General features: G+C 40.9%; 1 protein-coding gene and 1 long non-coding RNA gene across 2 annotated transcripts in view; both read right to left on the reverse strand.

Moving 5' to 3' along the window:
• Positions 1-22,645, reverse strand: part of LOC125915975 (zinc finger protein 420) — a 421,195-nt gene that overhangs the window by 315,352 nt on the left and 83,198 nt on the right. The window lies entirely within an intron of this gene.
• On the reverse strand, positions 2,921-8,892 carry LOC125916015 (uncharacterized). Its single transcript, XR_007455818.1, has 3 exons — positions 8,570-8,892; positions 6,757-6,960; positions 2,921-4,340 (listed from the first exon to the last, which is right to left on the reverse strand). It is a non-coding gene; the product is annotated as an uncharacterized LOC125916015 (long non-coding RNA).

Consider the following 22,645-nt stretch of genomic DNA (forward strand, 5'->3'; position numbering starts at 1 on the left):
TCCCTGTTTTTATATTATTTTGTTTCCCTTCCCTTATGTTCATCTGTTTTGTCTCTTAAAGTCCTCCTATGAGTGAAGTCATATGATTTTTGTCTTTCTCTGACTGACTAATTTCACTTAGCATAATACCCTCCGGTGCCATCCACGTAGTTGCAAATAGCAAGATTTCATTTTTTTTTTTTTACATTTATTTATTTTTGAGAAACAGAGTGAGACAAAGCGTGAGCAGGGGAGGGACAGAGAGAGAAGGAGACACAGAATCTGAAGCAGGCTCCAGGCTCTGAGGAAGCAGTCAGCACAAAGCCTGATGCGGGGCTCGAACCCACAAACCATGAGATCATGACCTGAGCTGAGGTCAGGTGCTCAACCAACTGAGTCACCCAGGCGCCCCGATTTCATTCTTTTTGATTGCCGAGTAATACTCCGCTGTATATATATACCACATCTTCTTTATCCATTCATCCATTGTTGGACATCTGGGCTCTTTCCATACTTTGGCTATTGTTGATAGTGCTGCTATAAACACTGGGGTGCATGTGTCCCTCCAAAACAGCACACCTGTATCCCTTGGATAAATACCTAGTAGTGCAGTTGCTGGGTCGTAGGGTAGTTCTATTTTTAGTTTTTTGAAGAACCTCCATACTCTTTTCCAGAGTGGCTGCACCAGCTTGCATTCCCACAGAATCATATCTTTAAAGAGTTGAGGGTTAAAGCCCATAACTGGGCATCTAGGAAGTGAGTCTTTCAAGAATGATGATAAAATATTTACAAATTAAAACAAGAGTTTACTACCAAGAGGTATCATTAAATGAACCTCAAAAGGATACACTTCAGGAAGAATGAAAATGATCCCAGAAGGACAATCTAGTGTGCAACAAAGAGTGGTGAACACAACAATGGTAAACATGTATATGAATAAAAACTAACTTTACAGAAGCATTAATTAACATAATACCATCTAATTGGCAGTATTAAAAGGAAAAAACAAGTGGACTTCCACTCTAACCATGATGGAGTATTAAGGACCAGATTTACCTTTGTTGCCTTTAACAAATGAAAAACTAGAAAAAATAAATAAAGCAACATTTAAAAACAGGCGAAGCAGGAGAATAATCCCTCAGAGAAGGAGAAGAGGGAAGTCTTGTGGTTGCCCTAGAGTACTTCCAGTAGAGACTTTTGCAAGCCACAGCACAGGAAAGGGTAAACTAAATAGTCTCCCATGAACTGAAAAGAGCTGACAATTCAGGAAGGCCAAAGTGGCTAGAATTCCAAGCAATTATACATTTGATAGAATTCATACAGAGAGATCACATGTACCATTTTTCCAACTTTCCCCAATTCTAACATCTTGCAAACCCCATAATAGAATACCACAATACCCAGGTATTGACACTGATAATAGTGAAGATACTGAACATTTGCATCATGCAAGGATCACTAATGTTGCATTTTTAGAACCACACCCACTCTTCTCTGTTACCATTACCTCTTCCATACCTGCAACCACTAATCTGTCCTCTATTTCTAAAATATTGTCATTTTAGGAATGTTATATAGGTGGGATTATACAGAATGTAATCTTTTAGGATTGGCTTTTTTTTTTTTTTTTTTTTCCATTCAGCATGATTCTCAGGATACTCATCCAGGTTGTTGTGTATAGCAATAGTTCTTTTTCTTTTCTATTATTTTCCTTCTTTCTTTTTTATATCTGAATAGCTTTCCATGATATGGATCAGCTTCAGTTAGTTTACTCTTTGAGGGAATCTGGGTTGTTTTTGGGCCTTGGCTGTTACAAATACAGCTGTTACAAATATTTGTGTACAAGTTTTTATGTAAACATGGTTTACATTTCTGTTGAGGAAACACCCAAAGAGCCTTAATTGCTGGGTCATATGGTAGTTACATGTTTAGTCGTGGTTTTTTTTTAAATATATAAAGTTGATTCATTTTAAGAGAGAGAGAAAGAGTGCACATGTGTGAGAGAGAGCGGGGGAGGGACAGAGAGGAAAAGAGAGAATCTGAAGCAGGCTCCATGCTGTCGATGCAGACCCCAACATGGGGCTCGAACCCACAAACCATGAGATCATGACCTGAGCCAAAAACCAAGAGTTGGATGCTTAACTGACTGAGCCACCCAAGTGCCCCACCATGTTTAGTTTTTAAGAAATCACCAAACTTATGGTAATAGCAATGGCTGTACTATTTTACTTTACCAGTAGCAATATATTAGTGATTCAGTTTCTCTGCATTCTTGCCAGCATTTGGTATTGTTACTCTTTTTCATTTTAGCCATTCTAAAGTGAAATGATAGTAGTGATAGCTCACTGAGGTTTTAATCTGCATATCTCGCATGGCTAATGATGTTGAACATCCTTTCATGTGTGCTTATTTGGCATGTGTATATCCTCAGTTAAATGTATCCTTGTCTCTTATACATGTTTTCTAATGGGATTGGTTTGTTTTTTTTTTTTAATTTTTTGAGCTTTGAGAGTTCTGTTTGTATAACTTAAAAATTTACTTTTATAAAATTCTTCCAAAATTACAAAAGTAACACTCATTCTACTGTTGAAAACATTATAAAGAAATAAGTATTATCCCATATATTCTTCCTTTCCCCACCAGTCTTGAATTTCACCTTCTTTTTCTGCACCCTCTGCAGTATTGGATGCTAATTACATTTTGTCAATTAGATGGGTAAAACATGCTTTCTTAACTGTTGCTTCAATTTGTATTTCTTTGAAAACTAATAAGGTTAAGTGTGTTTGTGCACGCGTGCATGTGCTTGTATGTGTATGTATTCACATAAGTAGCTTCCCCCTCCCATCTAAAGTTTCCCTTTTCACTGTTTCAGTTATCTGTGGTCAACCACATCTGCCTGGAAGCAGATGATCCTCCTGACATACCATGAAAAAGTCAATCAATAGTAGCCTAGTGCTTTGTCATAGTACTTATGTCATTCACTTCACTTCATCTCATCACATAGGCATTTGTCATTTCACATCACAAGAAGAAGGCTATCATAGTACAGTAATATATTGAGAGAAACCATATTCACGATTTTATACTGTATGTTATAATGGTTCTATTTTATTATTAGTTATTATTGTTAATCTCTAACTATGCCTAATTTGTAAGTTAAACTTTACCATAGGTATGTATGTATAGGAAAAACATAGTACATACAGAGTTTGGTATGTATGTACTTTGAGGCATCCCCTGAGGGTCTTGGAATGTATGTCCCATGGACAAGGGGGTAACTACTACTTGTAAATAAGCAATTCTGTGAATATAGTGAAAGCACATCCAGGGAGTTAAGACCAGCATATATACTTTACTGTAATTTCCAAATTATGATATTTCTAAGTCTAGAAATTAAATGTGGAAAAACAGAAGAATGGAAATGTGATATCTTACTGGTAAAATCTGAAGAGAGTTGGGCTTCTATTCACAAGCTGTATTTTCATTGTCCTTTTATTGATGCTAATAGAGATCTCTGTTTCTCTTTGGTGAACCTTCAGGTTGAATCTTCTTTGTCAGAGGTGGAAATCAAAAGATATAATGTTTTGGATACTCTTGTGCTTTATCAATTTATTTCCTAGCAAATCTATCCTTCCTTGACCTGCTTTGCAGTATTGGAGCTGAGCCATGTAAACATTCCCTACTGACAGCTGGGCTAGTGTTAAGCTTTTTACTAGATGGGAGTGGAGAGATACTGCATGAAAGTGGGGCTTTTCTTCCTGGTTCTGAAACACTTTTCAATTCTTACTCGGATGATGAACCGTAGCCAGCAGGATACATGTAGGACACACAATCTCTTGTGAGTTCTGATAGCACTCACAGGCGGCTGGGGCAGCCAGTGGCACTCATCATTCTGAGAGCTTCACTGGCACCCTCCCATGCCCCTCCTCCCTTTCAGGAGGCTTCCTTGCACATTTGACAGCACCTTCTGTCTTCTTGAATACGTGAAGTTTTATTTAGAATAGCCTATTTGACAACCTTTTCCATGAATTCTATTGACTGTATAATGTCTTGGAATTCTAGCCACTTCGGCCTTCCTGAATTCTCAACTCTTATCTTTTCAGTTCAGGAAGACTGTTTAGTTTACCCTTTCCTCTGCTGTGGCTTGCAAAAGTCTCTACAGGAAGTACACGAGGACAGTCACAGGACTTCCCTCCTTTTCTCCTTCTCTCAGGGATTTTTCCCCTGCTTTGCCTGTTTTCAAATGTTGTTTTACTTATTTTTTCCAGTTTTTCATTTGTTGAAGCAGCAAAGGTAAATCTGGTCCTTGTGACTCCATCATGGTTGGAGTGGAAGTCCATTTCTGTGTTTTCCTTTTGATACTGCCAATTAGATAGTATTGTGTTAATTAATATTTTCCAAAAGTTAGTTTTTATTCACATACATGTTTACCATTGTGTGTGCTCACCATTCTTTGTTGCGCATTAAATTGTCCTTCTGGGGGCGCCTGGGTGGCGCAGTCGGTTGAGCGTCCGACTTCAGCCAGGTCACGATCTCGCAGTCCGTGAGTTTGAGCCCCGCGTCAGGCTCTGGGCTGATGGCTCGGAGCCTGGAGCCTGTTTCCGATTCTGTGTCTCCCTCTCTCTCTGCCCCTCCCCCGTTCATGCTCTGTCTCTCTCTGTCCCAAAAATAAATAAAAAATGTTGAAAAAAAAAAGAAAAAAAAATTTTTTTAAATTGTCCTTCTGGGATCATTTTCATTTTTCCTGAGGCATATTCTTTTGAGGTTCATTTAATGATGTCTCTTGGTAGTGAACTCTTGTTTTAATTTGTAATTATTTTATCATCATTCTTGGCTCATTTCCTAGATGCCCAGTTCTGGATTTTTAACCTCAACCTTTAAATATATTATTCTGGGGGGAGCCTGGGTGACTTAGTCAGTTAAGCATCCCACTTCAGCTCAGGTCATGATCTCACAGTTGGTGAGTTTGAGCTCCTCATCGGGCTCTGTGCTGACAGTGCAGAGTCTGCTTTGGATCCTCCTTCCCCCGCTCTCTCTGCCCTTCACCTGTTTGCACACTCTCTTCCTCTCAAAAATAAATAAACATTAAAAAAAATAATAAAGATATAATTCTGCTACCTCCTGGCTTCTAGTTGTTGCTGTTGAGAAGTCTGCTTCCCTAAATCTTGGTATTTTGGAGCTGGACCAAGTTCCTCATGCTAAAGCTCATGCCAAAAATTAGGAAATTCCAGCTCAGAACTGCCCCTAGGTCACTGGCAGTTTGGGACTGGACTCCACACTGGATGCTCTGACTTTCAGGCCTAAGTGAGCCCAGTTTCTTAACCAAATGTGAGCAACTTTGGCCCGGAAAGGAAGGGAGTTCTCTTGTTTCCCTCATCTGTGAATTAGGTCAAAACCAGCCCCTTCCTATGCAGCTCTGGGGGTTACATAGGCGTGGCCCAGCCCAGGGATGCCACTCAGTAGTAGGAATATAATGGGAAATGGAAGGAGGGCTAGAATTTTGAGAGTTCCCAGACTCTATGTCACTTCTCTTCCCCAAATCCCCTGGTTTACTAGGGAAGTGGTTATAGTGAGTGTTCAACTCTAGTATGAAAACCCACCCTGATTTTATTTTTTCCCCTTCAGAATAGCTCTGAATTTCTCTTTTTCTCTGTCCAACTTTTACCTACATAACAATTCCAGGCCTTTCTGAGGCCTGGTTTTACTGTAATGGCATCCTAGCCCAGCACCTGGATTTAGCTTCTTTCTAATCCACCTAATATGCCACTGCCTGACTTATCCTAAATGCCAATGTCATCACATTGCTTCCTGCTTAAATACTTGCTGTCATTTTCCAGCATCTGGCTCTTGACCTGTATTTAACTGAGACTGACTTCTGTTTCTGGCCCTGTAGCATTGAGTATCTGTCAGGTTGATAACTGCATTGTTCCAATTATGATGTGTGTCTTAGAAGGAAATTGGTGATCCTTGAAGACAAGGATGGTTACTTGTGTCTGTTTTGGATTTTTTTTTTTTTTTTTTTTTTTTTTTTTTTTTTGAGACAGAGAGAGACAGAGCATGAACGGGGGATGGTCAGAGAGAGGGAGACACAGAATCTGAAACAGGCTCCAGGCTCTGAGCTGTCAGCACAGAGCCCGACGCGGGGCTCAAACTCACGGATGGCGAAATCATGACCTGAGCCGAAGTCGGACGCTTAACCGACTGAGCCACCCAGGCGCCCCTTTGGCTTCTGCTTTTTAAGATCTTTTAAGGCTGTGTGTCCTTCCTTTTCAGCCTCACACATGGCAGCCATTATTTCCTCCAGCTAAAGCCTGATTTACTTAATTTAAGTTAGTGTTACATTATTTTCATTTTAGCAGAATAAAGAAAAATCTAGACTTATAGTTAAAACATTTTTCATTTAGCATGACATCTTGAAAGTTGAGTTATAAGTTATTTTCCAAGAAGAAACCAGTTTAGAACAAGCCGTTTTAGAAGAAAATGTAGGAGAATATCTTTATAACTTTGGAGGTAAAGAAGCATTAAACCACACACAAAAAGCACAATTATTATAATGACCTGCTATACTGCTATACCTGTTCCACCAAATTCCTTGGAACTCATAGAACTGGATCCCCAATATGAAAACAATGATGATGACAATACACTTATTTCCTATAACAAGTGGTAAAAAGGAATCTGAGGCTTAAAGAGATGAAGCAGTTCCACCCCCCAAGGCCTCAAATGTCCAAAGGGAAAGAGCTGGGTTTGAAACCCGCTGGGCCCACAAATGCTTACCTTCACTACCTTTAGCACCCTGAAGTCTTGGTCTAAACCTTGGTCATTGTGGAGGCACTGATCCTGCAGGAACCACTTGATTCCCCGCCGGGTATCCTATACTTCCTCCTTCCAGTACCCTTCAGTGGGGCTGAGGGCTCTACCCTGGGAGGGTATCCAGCATGTCTGCAGGGGTCTCACCCATGTTCTGGGAAGGTTCCATTTCTACAGGAATCATGAATATGTATTTAAATTGAATAAATTTTATTTATTCGGGGCACCCCTTGAATAAATCCCCTCTGCTTCTGCCCACTCTTTTGAAGAAGGCACCGTCTAGCCTTTCTCCAGAAAACTAGAAGACTAGAGCTGGGGAGGGAGAGCATGTAAAGGTAGAGAGGGATTTATCCTCCTCCCCCTAGGATGAAGGGGCACCTTCCCTGCAGCACATTGTTCCCATGCCCTGGGCTGCCTTATGCTCAGTAGCCAGCCTCCTGCGGTTCTCCCTGCTCTCTTGACACTTGCAAATTGAAATTCAGCTTGTAGAGGTGGAATTTTCTCTTTCTGTTTGAGGCTGACAAGAACAATGACTGGGAGATGGGCAATTCCCGTGGGCCTCAGACTCAGCCTAGGAATTTTCAAGTGTCCTGGAGCTGGCCTCTTCCCTTTCCCCATTTCCTACTGCATGAAGAGGAGACCTTGATCCCTACAGGAGGTAAATAACATCTGCTCCTAGGTGTGGAGGTGCTTCCTGCCTGGAGTGAAGGGATGCAGAGGCTTGGGCTAAGCTTGAGGGTCTGGAGCCAGAAAACAATTTCTTAAAACAAACAAACAAAAGGCACCTACAATTTTTATTGCTTGTTTTGTTCCTTATTATATGACTAATCCATGTTCATGGTAGAAAAATTAGAAAATGGAGATGTGCAGAGGTGCCTGGGTGTCTCAGTCAGTTGAGCATCTGACTGGATTTTGGCTCATGATCTCATGGTTTGTGAGATTGAGCCCCACATGAGGATCTGTGCTGACAGTGCAGAGCCTGCTCGGGATTCTCTCTCTCCCCCTCTCTCTGCCTCTCCTCTGCTTGTGCTCTTGCTCTCTCTCTCTCAAAATAAATAAACATTAAAAAAAAAAAAAAAGAAAGTACAGATGTACAGAATGAAGAAAATAAGAACCATCCATATAATCCTATCACCAAGGGATCCTGATCATTTATATTTGGGTGTATGTTCTTCCATTCTTATTACTAGGTGAGTCCTCCCTACCCCATTACCCCATACCAAAAAGTGAGGAGTCTTACATGTGAGTCCTTAAAAAGTCTTTCATGGGAGAGGGTGCAGTTATCTGAAGGACTTTATTTTAAAGATAATAGGACAGTTTGGAGAAGATTCATTGACCTTAAAGGATCTCCATTCATTTGAGCTTTGGAGGCCTAAAGAGGTCTCCCTATGAAATCAGTCAAACAGGGGTGCCTGGGTGTCCCAGTTGGTTTGAGTGTTTGAGTCTTGATTTCAGCTCAGGTCATGATCCCAGGGTCGTGGGATTGAGCCCTGGGTCTGGCTCTGCACTGAACATACAGCCTGCTTAAGATTCCCCTTCTCTCTCCTCTGCTCCTCTCCCCACCAACCCCCCCACTCACTCTCTCTAAAAGAAGGAGGAGGAGGAAGAGGAAGAGAAATTAGTCAAACAAGTGGCAGAGAAACTTAGTTCAGATTTGGCAGTTATTCCTGGGAAGATGACTGTACATTTGCATAGACTGGATAGCATTGCACACAAGTATTTTAACAATTATTTAAATAGGAAATCCTATTTTGATATTTTGAAGATAAGAAATATATACCTATAGGGGTGCCTGGCTGGCTCATTTGGGGGAGCATGCAACTCTTGATCTTGGGGTCATGAGTTAGAGCCCCACATTGAGTGTAGACATTACTTAAAATATATACGTATCTACAGGATAAATAGAAAAATGTATTAATGTCACATGAATGCATGCAATGAATGCATCATTGTCAATAATGTTCAGATTCCACTTCTTATTCTACTTAGAAGAGAAAATGATGGACCCTGGAAAACTGGCTTACAAACCTCAAAAATAGCTTTGGGGGAGGTGCCTGGGTGGCTCAATTGGTTAAGTGTCTGCCTTTAGCTCAGGTCATGATCTTGTGAGTTTGAGCCCCCTGTTGGGCTCTGTGCTGACAGCTCCAAGCCTGGAGCCTGTTTCAGATTCTGTCTCCATCTCTCTGCCCCTCCCCCACTCGTGCATGCATGTGCACTCTCTCTCAAATATAAATAAACATTTAAAAATTATCAAAAAATTGCTTTGGGGATGAGAAAAACACTGCTACTTGTAGAGAGTTAAAAAAAATTTTTTTTCAAAACATGAAATTGGAAAAGACCAAAATTTATATATTATTCATTCAATTTAAATATATAATTCATCTAAACTAATACATATTATAAGTACATATCTCATTTCCCTAAAAATTTATACAATCAGGACAATCCCAACAAAATCTTCTTGGCTCACTGTGAAATATTACTGCATTGGAAAAAGTACCTTAGATTTGGGGTCACCTGTGTTTGGGCATTCGTGGTGTCCATATTTATATTTTTTAATTGTAGCCTCTTGTACATACTCTTAAGAAACTTACTTTTAAAAATTAATATATTTTAGATATATTGCTATGCTGATATATCAGTATCTATATCTATATCTCTACCACCTACATAATATTTTTAAAGATCTGCACAGTAAAGCAAAGTTTGTACTAAAAATTATAAAACACTTGCCTTTTTGTTCTTTTTCTTTTCCTTTTCCTTTTTTTTTAAGCCACATACCTTGAAAATCCTTAACATTGTTAAGGTTTACCAGAGGTTTAGCTCTTGCTTAGCTCTGCAGCGTCATCTTTTAAAACTATCCCTTTCTGTTAGAAACGCACTAGTTTTCCCCAGAGGCTGCCCCCACCTCCAGACTCATCCGTGCTTTTCCTACTTGGTATTACTTCCTCTTCAGGGAATCTCTGGCCCTTCAGATGGCTGCACCTGTTCTTCCCCTTTTCTAACTTTTCCCCTGCTCTTTTCCTGCATGCTGGGAAGTCTAACGTGTAGAGAGTATTGTTTACCCCTGTATTCACCATCACTGCTGCGTGGCCTGGCATCTAGTAGGTGCTCACTAAATGTCTGCTGCATGAATGTGAATGAAAAGTTGTGAGAAAGGAATTCCCCCAACATTTGGAAACAGGGCTGATGTTCACTACCAGGCCATTCTTTTCTCCTGTTGGACATAAACAATCTCACAGACATCATATCAGACAAGGTTTCTCTGAGACCATGACAACATGAAATAAAACAAGGTCCCTCTGTGGCCCACTGAATAACAAACATCCCCCTCTCTCAGCTGACACATGGGTTTATTTTTGTTTATATTTTAATAAAGAAAATTCACATTTGATGCCAATATTAAAACTTCTTATGTCTTTAAAACTGATCATAAATGATAAATCAAACAATGTGGTTTTTATAAATATACAATTTCTTTTTTAGGAAAATGGACTTTTTGCACTTCTTGTTGATGATAATGGTAACAGCAATTTCCACTTCTCAAACGCTTACTGTTCCTATTCCTGGGCTTCATGCTTTACATGGCTTCTCTCATTCACCCCTCACAACTCTATGATATGGACCCTACTGAAGTCTCCTCTGCAGACAAAGAGAGGGGAGAATACTCATTTATTCTGAATAATTTTGGCAGAAAGGGTGCTTTTGGTCAAAGATGTGAGGAAAGGTAGAAGAGGTGTGGAGAAGAGGGGAAGGGAAAGCATGTTGTGTGTCCCCACAGAGCTACATGGTTGGAATTTAACCTTAGAACAGAGAGGGTCAGACCCAGGAGCTTATGGACTTGATGTCACATGGACATACAGAACTGATATATGACCCAGAGCTTTGGAGAGTGCCTTGGGTGTTCCCTGGCACAGACCCCTCTGCTGCCCCAACATCTTGAGCACGAGTGTTGAAGGCAACAAGAGGCAATGCTTTTAGCTTGATACAGAGACAGATGAAGCAGAACATAAAAGATGTGCCTCTAAGTCCACAGGACCCAGAAATCACCCAGGACCCAGGGAGGCCTGGGGAGGAGATGGTCCTTCTCCAAAAGCTGATAGGGACGTGGGCACCCAGGAGTCTGGGTGACTGTTAAGGCAACTTCATCTGATCTTACTCTCTGGGAAGACCTAGCACACATACAGGTCATCTTCCTGGTCTCTCTTTGAACGTTTCTATGGCTTTTCAAAACTTTATCTTCCAAAATTCTCTGTGACATTTATATTCCAACCCCTGTTGCAAAAGAGAAAGAGAGGGAAGGAGAGAGAGAGAAGAAAAGAAAGAAAGAAAGAAGGAAAGAAAGAAAGAAAGAAAGAAAGAAAGAAAGAAAGAAAAAAAGAAAGGAGAAAGAAAGAAAAACAAAATCTCACCATTTCCAATTCATAGAATTGTAGCGTGGAAGAAATGTGGAGGTGATCTGCTCAGTCCTTGTTTTGCAAATCCTGGAATGAAAACAGCAGTGTTTACCAGAGTTACTTAACAATTTGGTAATAATATTAATTTCAATAGCTATAACTTGCTGGGCACTCAGCATATACTAGGCTCTTCATGGATTAGCTTCTTTAATCCCCACTGGACCCCATGATGTAAATTCTCATCCTACATATGAGGAAATTGAATCTCAGAGAGGTTATGTGACCTACTCAGCCCCAATAGCACATAAGTGGAGTTGCTGTGATTTCTTTTATTCCAAATATCAGAGACTTAACCACTCTACCATCTCAACTGCCCATAGCAGTTGCTATTTATTGAGCTCCTACTGTGTGCTAGTCACTAGATGAAGCCTACAGACAGAGCCATTGGTGGAATTTCTCTATTCATCTACCAAATTCTTATTGAATTCATATTGTGTGCCATGTACTATGCTATGTGCTGAGGATACCACAGAGGACAACTGCTCTGGGGCAACATGGAGCCAGTCAGATGACTTTCATCCCTCAAGCCACAACTGCTGACTGGGCTTGTGGTGGTTTACACCTCCCAGTGAGCCTGCGATTCTTCCCCCCTCTGAGCTCTCCTCTAAAGCTGAAGGAAACATGGGTAATCCTGAATAGTTTTTGCCTTGTACTCACATTCTTTAGTACCATGTTTCCCAAGAGTATCCCAAGGATGTGCAAAAACAGCTGCTTTCAGTGTTCTACATTTAAAGCCAAACTCAAAGGAAGGAATGGAGGAAATGAAAGACAAAAAATTTTAAGACCTACAGAAACAAATAATGTGAGGAATAAGCTTAAGAATTTCCTGAGCTTTCACCAATGGGTTAACAAGACTTAGGGTGGAAAGCCAGCACAGGGAGAAAGTGCCACCAGTGTAGAAAGCATAGAGCGGAAAGTCACTTCCACAGGATGGAAGTGTCTGTGAACAGGTAGAAGCAGAAAGCCCCTGCAGCAGGGTAAAAACGTCCAGAGCTAATTAGCAAGAAAAATGCCTTGTTAACCCTGAGGCAGCAGGGTTAGCCCCTAGACAAGTTAAGATAAACATACACAGTGCCTGGTGGCTGCAGTAAACGGCCATCTGCTCAGCACTGGGACTTTGATTTGTATTGACCCAAACCCCTAACACCACATACCTTTGAAACCCCCTTTCTCTCACACACATGAATTAATGGTTAGTGTTTTATTGTCTCTTTCTGCATGTCCATCATGTTTGTAAGCCTTCTGATCCTAATAAATATGGAGCAAGGACCCTTACTTGGGGCTCTCGTCTCCTCCCGGACATTAGCCTCTCTTGTATTCAATTCTGCATCCACTCTCTTGCTGGACAAGAGGGAACTCTGACTCAAAGTCTGTGACAAAATAACAATTTGGCAAAAGTAAGTCCTTACATTAGTTTAAATGTAAATTGATTAAACTGCCAATCAAAAGATACAGATTGACAGGATGGGTTTTTAAAACTCAGGATTCAGGGGTGCCTGGGTGGCTCAATCATTTAAAAGACTGACTCTTGGTTTTGGCTCAGGTCATGATCTCACGGTTTGTGAGACTGAGTCCTGGGTCAGGCTCCAAGCTGACAGCATGGAGGCTGCATGGGATTCTCTCTCTCTCTCTGTCTCTCTCTCTCTCAAAATAAGCTTTTAAGAAATTAAAAAATAAAAATAAAAATCAATATTCAACTATATGCCATCTATAAAAGATTGAAAATCTCTAAGGACATATATAAGTTGAAAGTGAAAGTATGGGAAAAGATATTCCAGGTAGATCATAGCCAAGAGACAGCAGGAATAGCTATGCTAATGTGGACTTTAGCTCAAAAATTCTTACGAGAGACAAAAAAAAAAAAGGACATTATATAATGATAAAAGGGTCAATTAAGATGACATACAATTATGAGCATACATACAACAAATATCAGAGGTCCTAAATCTATGAAGCAAACATTGATAGAACTGAAGAAATACACAGCTCTACAATAATAGTAGACTTCAGTTCCCACTTTCAGTAATGATAGAAGAGCCAGATAGAAAGTCAGTAAGGAAACAGAGGACTTGATTAACACTATAAACCAGCTGAACCTAACAGACATATACAGAATACTATTTTGCGCCAGTCTCAACCTATCAATAGTGATGCTATAAATGGCTGGAGGTACTTACCTGAGCTCAGGTTCCCTTTTTGGAACCAACGTTGTAGTTGAACTGGCCCTTGTGGCTTCAATGCAATCACTATCAAAATTCCAGTAACATTTTTTGTAAAAATAGAAAAATCCATCCTAAAACTCATGTGGAATCTTAAGGGACCCTGAATGTCCCCCAAAAAAACTCTTGAAAAAAAAGAACAAAGTTAGAGGTCTCACCCTGATTTCAAACCTACTACAAAGCTACAGTAATCAAAACAGTGTCGTACTGACGTTAAGATGGACATACAGACCAGTAAAAAAGAATAAGAAGCCCAGAAAATTACCTTGCAGTATAGTTAGTTGATTTTTGACAAGGCTGCAAGACCATTCCATGGGGGAAACAACAATCTTTTCAACAAACAATTGAAAATTGGATTTGGGGAATCTAATTTGGGATTGGGAAAATTGAATATTCACATGTGAAAGAATGAAGTTGGACCCTTACCTTACACAATATAAAACTATTAATTCAATATGGATCAAAGACCTAAGTGTAAGAGTGTAAAACTATAAAATTATTAGAAGACAACATAGGGGAAGGGTTCACGACATTGAATCTGGCAATCATTTCTTGGATATGATACCAAAAGTACAAGCAATAAGAGGAAAAATAAATTATATTACATAAAAAGTTTAAACTGTGCATCAAAGGACACAATCAACAGAGTGAAAAGGCAACCCATAGAATGGGAGACAATATTTGCAAATCATATACCTGATAAGAGGTTAATATCCAGAATATATGAAGAACTCCTACCACTCAACCACAATAACCCCAAACAACCCACTTTTAAAATGAGCAAAGGACTTGAATAGACATTTCTCTAAAGAAGATATATAAATGGTCAATAAGAATATAAAAAGATGTTCAATATCACTGACCAGGGAAATGCAAATCAAAATCACGATGAGATATACTACCTTACACCTATTAGAATGGCTACTATCAAAAAGAAAAGAAAAACAAAATAACAAGTATTGGTGAGGATATTTAGATTTTGGGATCCTTATGCACTGTTGGTAATGTAAAATGGTACAGATGCAATGGAAAACAGTATGGTGATTCTTCAAAAAATTAAAAATAGAATCACCATATTGTCCACCCATTCCACTTCTGGGTATATATCCAAAATAACTGAAGAGAGTGTTCAAAGAAATTTTTGTACACCCATTTTCATAGCAGCATTATTTACAACAGCCAAAGGTGGAAGCAGTCCAAGTGTCTATTGCCAGGTAAATAGAACAAAATGTGGTATACACATACAATAGAATTATTCAGCCTTAAAAAGGAAGGAAATTCTGACACGTGCTACATACAACATGGGGAAAAGTTACAGACATCATGCTAAGTGAAATAAGCCAGTCACAAAAAGACAAATACTGTATAATTGCACTTAAATGAGGTATCTGTTATAGAGACTGCAACTAGAATAGAGCTTGCCAGAGATTGGGGGGAGGGCAGAATGGAGAGCTGCTGTTTAATGAGTTTAATCAGGCTCGTAGTTTCTCGTTTGTTTTTTTTTATTACCTTTTCTCTTTTTTTGGATCAGAGTTTTTAAAATTCTTTCTTTTTCCTTCCTTTTTCCTTCCTTCTTTTTTTCCTTTTCTTTTCCTTTCTTTTTCTTTGGAATCAGCCTTATAGTTTTTTGATTCTCTGTTTGGTTTTTTGTACCCTTTCCTTTTGTCTTTTTTTTTTTTTTTTTTTTTGAGATCAGGCTTTTTCTCCCTCCCCCCTTTTTACCAAGGTTACTTGAACAAACAAATCAAAGGTTTGGACCTAGTTAAAGGTCCAAACACTCCACCACAGGAAGCATGGAGGAACTCTGCAGAGGACTGACCAGTAGGAAAGAGCAGCCAAAACGCAACAACAGAGTATACACAACATACACTAGAAACACTTCATGAAGTGCCAGGCCCTGGACAGGGTATGACCCCTTTTTAATACAGCAGTACTCTCAGGTTCAGGAAACACAAAGCATTTTAAAGCACACAAAAGACAGAAACTTAGCCAAAATGACAAGATGGAAGAATTCTCCCCAAAAGAAAAATCAAGAGGAAATCACAGCCAGAGAATTGCTCAAAATAGACATAAGCAATATATCCGAACAATAATTTAGAACAATAGTCATTAGATTACTAACTGGGCTTGAGAAAAGCATAGACGACACCAGAAAAATCCTTGCCGCAGAGATCAAAGACCTAAGAACTAGTCAGGATGAAATAAAAAGTGCTGTAACTGAGATACAAAACAAACTGGATACAGTGACAATGAGGACTGAAGAAGCAGAGGAGAGAATAGGTGATATAGAGATAAAATTATGGAAAATAATGAAGCTGAAAAAGAGGGAAAGGAAATTATTAGATCACGAGGGGAGACTTAGAGAACTAAGTGATTCCATGAAACAAAACAATATCCATATCATAGGGAGTCCCAGAAGAAGAAAGGGGAAAAGGGGGCAGAAGGTTTATTTGAACAAATGATAGCTGAGAACTTCTCTAATCTGGGGAAGGAAACAGGCATTCAAATCCAAGAGGCACAGAGAACTCCCCTCAAAATCAACAAAAACAATTCAACACCATGACATATCATAGTGAAACTTGCAAAATACAAAAATAAAGAGAGAATTCTGAAAACAGCTAGGGACAAAAGGTGCTTAACCTACAAGAATGGAACATAATAAGGTTAACAGCAGACCTGTCCACTGAAACTTGGCAGGCCAGAAGGGAATGGCAGGAAATACTCAATGTGCTGAATAGGAAAAATATACAGCCAAGAATTCTTTATCCAGCAAGGCTGTCATTCAGTATAGGAGAGTTTCCCAGACAAACAAAACTAAAGGAGTTTGTGACCACTAAACCATTCAACCACTAAACCACTAAACCAGCCCCACAAGAAATTTAAGGGGGGGGGGGGGGTTCTCTCTCTGAGTGAAAAAAAAAAAAAAAAAGACCAAAGCAACAAGGACTACAAAGAACCAGAGAACATTACCAGACACACCAACTCTACAGGTAACACACTGGCACTAAATTCATGTCTTTCAGTAATCATTCTGAATGTAAATAGACTAAATGTTCCAATCAAAAGACATATGGTATCAGAATGGATAAAAAAAAACAACAAGATTCATCTATATGTTGCCTACAAGAGACTCATTTTATTTATTTATTTATTTATTTATTTAATGTTTATTTATTTTTGAGAGACAGAGCATTAGCAGGGGAAGGGCAGAGAGAGAGGGAGACACAGAATCCAAAGCAGGCTCCAGGCTCTGACTGGTCATCACAGAGCCCGATGTAGGGTTTGAACTCACAAACCTTGAGATCATGACCTGAGCCAAAGTTGGACGCTTAACGATTGAGCCACCAGGCGCCCCTACAAGAGACTCATTTTATTTTATTTTATTTTTTTTTTAATTTATTTTTGGGACAGAGAGAGACAGAGCATGAACGGGGGAGGGGCAGAGAGAGAGGGAGACACAGAATCGGAAACAGGCTGCAGGCTCCGAGCCATCAGCCCAGAGCCCGATGCGGGGCTCGAACTCACGGACCGCGAGATCATGACCTGGCTGAAGTCGGACGCTTAACCGACTGCGCCACCCAGGCGCCCCAAGAGACTCATTTTAGACTTAAAGGCACCTACAGATTGAAAGTGAAGGGATAGAGAACCATCTTTCATGCTAATGGAGATGAAAAGAAGGCCAGAATAGCCATACTATATCAGACAAACTAGATTTAAAAACATAGACTGTAACAAGAGATGAAGAAGGGCATTATATCATAATTAAGGGGTCTTTCCATCAAGAAGACCTAACAATTGTAAATATTTATGCGCCAACTTGGAACACCCAAATATGTGAATCAATTAATCACAAACATAAAGAAAACTCATTGATAATAATACCATAATAGGAGATTTTAATACCCCACTTACAACAATGGACAGATCATCTAAGCAGAAAATCAACAAGGAAACAATGGCTTTGAATGACACACTGGACCAGATGGACTTAACAGATATATTCAGAACATTTCATCCTAAGGGAGCAGAATACACATTCTTCTTGAACGCATATGGAACATTCTCCAGAATAGATCACATACTGGGTCACATATCAGCCCTCAACAGGTACAAAAAGATCAAGATTATACCATGCATATTTTCAGATAACAAAATGCTATTTTCGTAGCATTTTCAGATGCTATGAAACTGAAATCAACTATAAGAAAAAAATTCGGAAAGCCCCCAAATACTTGGAGGTTAAAGAACATCCTACTAAAGAATGAATGGGTTAACCAGGAAATTAAAGAAGAAATTTAGAATTATCAAACTCAACACTCAAAAAAAAAAAAACCCAAATAATCCAGTGAAGAAATGGGCAGAACACATGAACACTTTTCCAAAGAAGACATCCAGAGGGCTAACAGATACATGAAATGATGGTCAACATCACTCATCATCAGGGAATACAAACCAAAACCACAATGAGATACCACCTCATACTGGTCAGAATGGCTAAAATTAACAACTCAGGAAACAACAGCTATTGGTGAGGATGTGGAGAAAGGGGAACCCTATTATGCTTTTGGTGGGAATGCAAACTGGTGCAGCCACTCTGGAAAACAGTGTGGAGAGTCCTCAAAAAGTTAAAAATAGAACTACCCTACAACCCAGCAATTGCACTACTAGGTATCTATCCAAAAGACTTAAAAAATTGCTGATTCGAAGGGGCACATGCACCCTAATGTTTTTAGCAGTGTTATTATCAACAATAGCCAAATTATGGAAAAAGCCCAAATGTCCATTGACTGACAAATGGATAAAAAAGATGTGGTAGATATATACAATGGAATATTACTCGGCCATCAAAAAGAATGAAATCTTGGCATTTACAACAACATGGACGGAACTATAATGTATTATGTATGCTAAGCGAAATAAGTCAGTCAGAGAAAGACAAATATATGATTTCACTCACATGTGGAATTTAAGAAACACAACAGATGAACATAGGGGAAGGGAAGGAAAAATAAGATAAAAACAGAGAGGGAGGCAAACCATAAGACACTCTTAATTATAGCAACAAACTGAGGGTTGCTGGAGGGGAGGTGGGTAGGGGGTAGGGCTAAATGGGCAGTGGGCATTAAAGAGGGCACTCGTTGGGATGAGCGCTGGGTGTTATATGGAAGTGATGAATCACTGGGTTCTACTCCTGAAACCAATACTACACTGTATGTTAACTAACTTGAATTAAATAAATTAATTAAAAAATATAAAGAAGCTCACTTGAGCATTGGTATCAGAGTCTTTCTTAAAACTCCATGGATGATTGTCTGTATGTTGCCTACTAAATAAAAATATTGCCTATGTTTACAGACCCTCTGGATGTTGACAGTTATGTGACCAAAAGCCTAGACCCTGAATCACATTGTTAGTGTGACCTAAAGCCTCTATGTAAATTAGTTGTTATTATTTGGCTTGGCCTAAGGCCTGTACTCCAAATAACCTTGTTAATCCCTGCCTAACACAAAGCCGCTCGTAAACAAAGACATTTACCAGGCAAAATATTCCAAAGAGGTAAAAATAAGTAGGAGCTAAGGAGAAAAAAAAATACCTCTTTCTAGGTAAACTTGAACACTTTACTACCAAACCACCATTCTACAAATGACAAAACAGCTCTACAGAGAATTTCAGTGAATGGCCCAAGTGCCCACAGATGGCAAATGACCAAGTTAGAATTAAGACCCAGAATAAAATTCCAGAGTCAGACTATTAACCATCAAGTTGTGCTATCTCCCAAAGGCACATAAGAGTTTCATCTGACACAAACTGACACAGTTAAATTTCAAAGGCTTCAACACAGTTCTCATTACTATATTCTCTTAATCTAAAGTTCTCTGTTACAGGAGTGCCTGGGTGGCTCAATTGGGCAAGCCTCTGACTTGGTTTTGGCTCAGGTCATGATCTCACAGTTTGGTGAGTTCGAGCCCCATGTCGGGCTCTATGCTGGCAGCATAGAGCCTGCTTGGGATTCTCTCTCCCTCTCTCTCTCTCTCTGCCCCTTCCCCACTTGTGCTGTCTCTGTCTCTCTCAAAATAAATAAATAAACTTTAAAAAGTGAAATAGGGGGCGCCTGGGTGGCTTAGTTGTTTAAGCAATTAACTTTGGCTCAGGTCATGATCTCACAGTTTGTGAGCTTGAGCCCTGTGTCGGGCTCTGTGCTGACAGCTCAGAGCCTGGAGCCTATTTCAGATTCTATGTCTCCCCCTCTCTCTACCCCTCCCCTGCTCAGGCTCTGTGTCTGTCTCTCATTAATAAATAAATGTTAAAAAAAAGTGAAATAAAATAAAATTCTATGTTAAAAAATAGTTAATACCTATGCCTGATATTCTCTTAGTGCAAGTTCTGCTCACCTAATGGCTAGAACCAATACCTTCTACCTTGCTTTGTTTTAAAAATACATCTTTCAAGATCAACTATAAATGGAATCTAACTCTATCTAAGCTTAATTCTTCCCCCAGCAGATAATATGTAAAATAAAGGTTTACTATTTCCTACAGAGAAAGAAACTCCACTAAAATGTGGACAAACCAAGACTTACCAAATGCCTATGTATATACTAGGTCGGAGGAAAAGGGGCATTGGGAAGGGTCTGAATTCACCAATGCTCTCTCACTGCCATGGGCTGTCATCAATCAATGAAAACAAAAGGCCCATGAACATCTCTATCAGGGAAAACATACATGGAGAAGGAAAGCACATGTAAGAAAAACAAAAATCAAGTGAAAAATAAACAGCATGTGTAATAACTTGCAAGGAAAAATCTCTGTGAAGACAGAAGGCCATGAAAGACTTGCCAAATGAATATGGCCACACCAGGTAGGCCACGGGAACTCACTGGGCAGTCAAATCCCACCCTCTTCTGTGGACCTCAGCATTCATGCAGGCCCAAGCTGTGCTTTCCTGCTTTCTATGGCACTCATCTTAGGAGAAATACACGAGGGGACAAGAAAGTCATCAGGAGACTAGACACCAGGTCCAGAAGTAACTCAGGCCCTCCCCTGAGTCTACAGATGCACCACAGGACTTATTTGCTTTGTCAAGGGGAGGCTGACTGTCCTTGACAGAGGGGGGTCAAGAATCTGTCAGTGGCCAGCCACTGAGGAAAGAGCCCTGGGTCCTGGAATGCTTCTGGGAAGCACCATCCCCCCTGTCCAAGGAGGCAGGTGCTAAGCAACTGGTGTGCCCCACCAGGGAGGGAGCCCCTCCACAGCTGGGCCTATGTACACTAGGGAAGAGGGTATTTTTCCGGGGGGTGGGGGGCAGTGGGGTTGCAGACTTGCAGAAAGGGATTCCTGAAAGGCACTGGGAGAGGCAGAAGCTCCGATGTGTGGTGCCAGGGCATGGGACTCCTCCACCCACATCTAGGTCTCAGGGAAAATGGATTTTCAGGTGACAAGGCTATGGGATCTTTATTACCTCACTCACCAGATATCATCCCCACCCCACCTGGCCTTACATCAGATCCCATTCCTACCCGCTCCATTTGGATTTTGGTCCATAGTGTATGCAGTCTGTAGTGTCTGCATCTGGCCATCAAATCTGGCCGGCATGGCCGTAGTGGCGGCCACGGCTGTGATCCAGAGGCCCATGATCTAGGGGAACCGAGGAGAGTAAAGCAGGCTCACCCTCCCCACCTCCCGGGTTACACCCTCCTCTTTCACCCCCTTCCCACCGCCCACAACACTCCAGGAGCCCAGCAACTCGGGGTTGAGGCCCGCCCTCCAACTGCACAAGTGCGGGCAACAGATATTGCCAGCTTCACCTGGAACCACCACCATTCCTAAACGAAGGGCGGAAACTGTAGGGGGGCGGGGGCGCCCTCTGGCGGTAGTGTTGGACAGGCTGAGGCACAGGCTGTGGCTGTCCTCTGTCTTCTAGTGGGTCCAGCGGATGGAAAGAAGGGAGGGAGGGAGGAAAGAAGAGAGGGAGCGAGGGAGGGCCAAGCTAGACTGACCAAGCAGGATGAGAACAGTAGCGTTGGTATCCCTTCCCTTGCGAGTGTGCCTGGGATGATTCTGGAAGGGGTCTGCCCTCTGACCCTGAGATGGGACTGCCCCTGTGTGCTTCCGGGCCACTTTGCTCCCTCGCAGGCTTCAGTTACTGGAGCCAGAGCCAGCCGGAAGCCAATGAGCTGCCCAGTATGGGTGGAGGGATGGGACTTGTCATCTAGGCCTAGGGATGCTTACAGTCCCCATTCTTCCTAGTGACCTTGTAGCTGTTTTTGCTGTGTTTGGCTGTGTAGCTGAGTGTGATTTTTTTCCTCCTCGTTTGTCCTCGGTTTTCTTAAGGTGTGCCTGACCTGGCGATGGCTTCAGACCAGCAGTTGTAGGAAGCCCCTCTCCATCCTAAAAGGCACCTTTCCAAACACAAGAATACAAAAAGACCTGCTCAGGAATGCCTTTTAGACTTTGAGGAAAGAGGTCAAAGAAGGTGCTCTTCACTCTTTAAGGCCCCACCTCACCCCCCTTCCCAAAATTCATATATCTCACCTAACCATTGTGCCATGATCCACAGGAGGCAAGTCACATTAGGAGGGTATGATCCACTCCGTGGCTGACTTGATGGCAAATTTACCACTGATCCACTTCCAGCATTTCATCTTCTGGCTTCCACTCCTTACTGGGAAGCCGGTCCCCGTTTGAGTTTGGGGGAGTAGAAGTGGAGGTGGGAGGGGTGTTTTCCAGAGGAGCGTTGCTACTTGGAATGTGCTTTTCTTTTCTTTTTTTTTTTCTTTTCTTTTTTTTCCCCACCCACTGCAATCTTGTCTGATTTGGGGTTGGCACCAGCCATGTTTCTTCTTGTGGTCCTGGATATGAAATTCTTGATTGTGAGCCTTCCGGGGCTTCTTCTTGCTGCCCAAGCATGGCTTGGGGTCACTGTCAGTCTTGCAGTATCCAAATACTGCCTCAGACATACACTTTCTTCCTCCATCTTCCCTTGCTGGATCCCAATTCTACACCTATTCAACTTGATCTTTCTGTTCTCTGTGCCTGTGTTTGCTCCTCAGCAATTTCCATTATTCTCTCCTCCTCCTATAGGGGACGTGTTATATTCCAGCGGGTTCATTTTTCCTTCTGACACTATTCTGCTGAGGTCATCACTTATATTTTTTGTATGTCATGGGCAAAACTTTTTTTT

The sequence above is a fragment of the Panthera uncia genome (assembly GCF_023721935.1).
Source record: "Panthera uncia isolate 11264 chromosome E2 unlocalized genomic scaffold, Puncia_PCG_1.0 HiC_scaffold_19, whole genome shotgun sequence".
Taxonomy (NCBI): Eukaryota; Metazoa; Chordata; class Mammalia; order Carnivora; family Felidae; genus Panthera; species Panthera uncia.